The following is a 2,115-nucleotide window of genomic DNA, read 5'->3' as shown; positions in this document are numbered from 1 at the left end:
ATGTTATGTCAACATCCTGGACCCTTCTTTAAGACTTTATTCCCATTTTATTAATGAGTTCAATATGATTAACATCAGCAGAATGTTTGCTGGGGCAGAACTAAGACCTTTGCACAACTGCATGTCACTCTTGTCATGGAGAGAATGTAGTTTCCCTGCAGCTGTTTCTCAAGGCAGCAAAATTCTGTAAGTAATTATATAACAACCCTACAAATGGAGATTATGGAGATTCATTCATTTCAGCCTCTCTATAACTTCATGATTACAATTTATTCCTTCAGGGTTTAACACTTCTGGGGTTAACTCTTGCTTTTATTTGAGTCACTGTGACCAAAGAAACTACAAAACTGCTACTGAACAAGTTTTATATTTTTTTTTATAAGGAGTCTATGCAGCAGTGGAGAAAGATGTTGGAAAATGTTTTTAGCTTTAGTTTGATCTCTATACCTGTGATTAACAGCCTTGTGCCACCTATTGCTTCCGTATTTACCTGTATCAGTGATTAGTATGTACTAAGCAGATGTCTTAGTTTTGAGAACAAGGTATGTGTGCTAGAGTAAAGAATGATAAGAGAAGTACGTCATGACCTGACCCCATATTTGAGATACACTCAAGAAGAAAAGATCCATTAGAAGTTCTCGAACCATATCCAAATAAGTGCACAGAAATGATCAGTATATATGCATTTATTCAGATAATGTAATGGTTATGTAATAGAAATATGATGAATATGTATTAATTTCATGACTATAACCTGGTCTGGTAGGTTGCTGAGTTTGCATGCTTTGTGGACCAACCTCCATGCATCCAGTGCTGTTAATAATGTCGGCTTTCTAACCTAGCAAGTTGGTTGGAGAGTTTGTTTCCCAGGTTTCGGTGATAAAGGGGTATATCAACATGAAGTATTTTATATTATTTTAAATTGATATTTCACTTTACCATTGATGTTTTTCTTTAAATAAGTCCAATACAATTCAACAGTTCGTTTAACTCTGTTTCAGCAAAAAAGAAATTTAAAGAAATATAAATTTGGCTCAAAAAATAGAAATCTCTTTTTCGATTAGATTTCTCCTTAGATGACTCCCTTGCTTCTCACTTCATTTCTTTTAGGGTTGACGGAAGAAAGAGGTGAGCAAGTGAAAGAGGTCTGTACTGGAAGAGGGGAGAAAGTTAAAGAGGTCTGTATTAAAGAGTAACACTTCTCTGATCCACTGATCTGCATCAGATGCACTTTTTTACAGCCCAGATCAGAAAGGTTACTGAAAGGTGACAGAAAGCATTAACAAATACAGCTAAAGTAGAGGCTTTACATTTTTTATGTAAGACACATAAAAATTTTCAATGTGTAATAACGAAAATTTATCTCTTTCAGCTACCACAGAAATACGGTTCAAAACAAAACAAAATTTCCAGAAGAATCACCAGTCTGAATAGCTCAGAAACATCCAGCTTTAGTTTACAATCTGATATATATAGCTAAAGTCTTGGGTTACCTTTCAAAAGAGGAGGAAACCCTGAAAATCTATTTTAAATCCTAGAAATTATACTTAAGGGAACAATTCCTCTTTGGACTAAATGACCTAAAGGTGTTTTCCATTTCTGTTTAAGACTTTAAAAAATAGATATATGTTTAATAAATTCTTATAACTTCAGCAAATGTCCCAAAGTATACCAGTAGATCAGAGATTCAGCTGGGCCTCACCTTACAAAACCTTACATCAGAAGTTGTTACCTATATAAGCAGAGCCTCAAACTTGGTGAACCGTGCTCACAATTCATGAATAAGGTCCAGTGGAGACAGTACGAGAGAGAAGATGGCATCTTCTGTTCCCTCTTATCCTCATGATGGATGTCAGAAGCAAATAGTAGAGAATGAATCCTAATGGTACATAAGAGCCCTGATACACGGTCAAGTCACAAAGGCTAAGAAAAAGTTTCACAAACTGAGGGCTAACCTATCCGTTCAGTCCCAGATTTCTTCCACTTACTGATTCCCTCATCATGGAGGACTGTTTTGTACTCCTTGTGTACATCAAATGATGACTGAAAAAGAAAGGGGACATATTTTAAGTCCCCTGTTTTTCAGTAGCTATGCAAGCAATAAAATGAATTAAG

The 2,115-nt window shown here is 35.5% G+C and overlaps 1 long non-coding RNA gene across 1 annotated transcript; it reads left to right on the top strand.

Annotated features, from left to right (window-relative positions):
- The first annotated feature begins 1,108 nt into the window (after positions 1-1,108).
- LOC116783103 lies at positions 1,109-1,438 on the top strand. The gene is made up of 2 exons (XR_004355472.1): positions 1,109-1,178; positions 1,373-1,438. It is a non-coding gene; the product is annotated as an uncharacterized LOC116783103 (long non-coding RNA).
- The last annotated feature ends 677 nt before the right edge of the window (positions 1,439-2,115 follow it).

Source organism: Chiroxiphia lanceolata, chromosome 2 (genome assembly GCF_009829145.1).
Source record: "Chiroxiphia lanceolata isolate bChiLan1 chromosome 2, bChiLan1.pri, whole genome shotgun sequence".
NCBI classification, from domain to species: Eukaryota; Metazoa; Chordata; class Aves; order Passeriformes; family Pipridae; genus Chiroxiphia; species Chiroxiphia lanceolata.
Note: the sequence above shows the minus strand (reverse complement) of the source record. Positions and strands in the feature narration are given on the sequence as shown.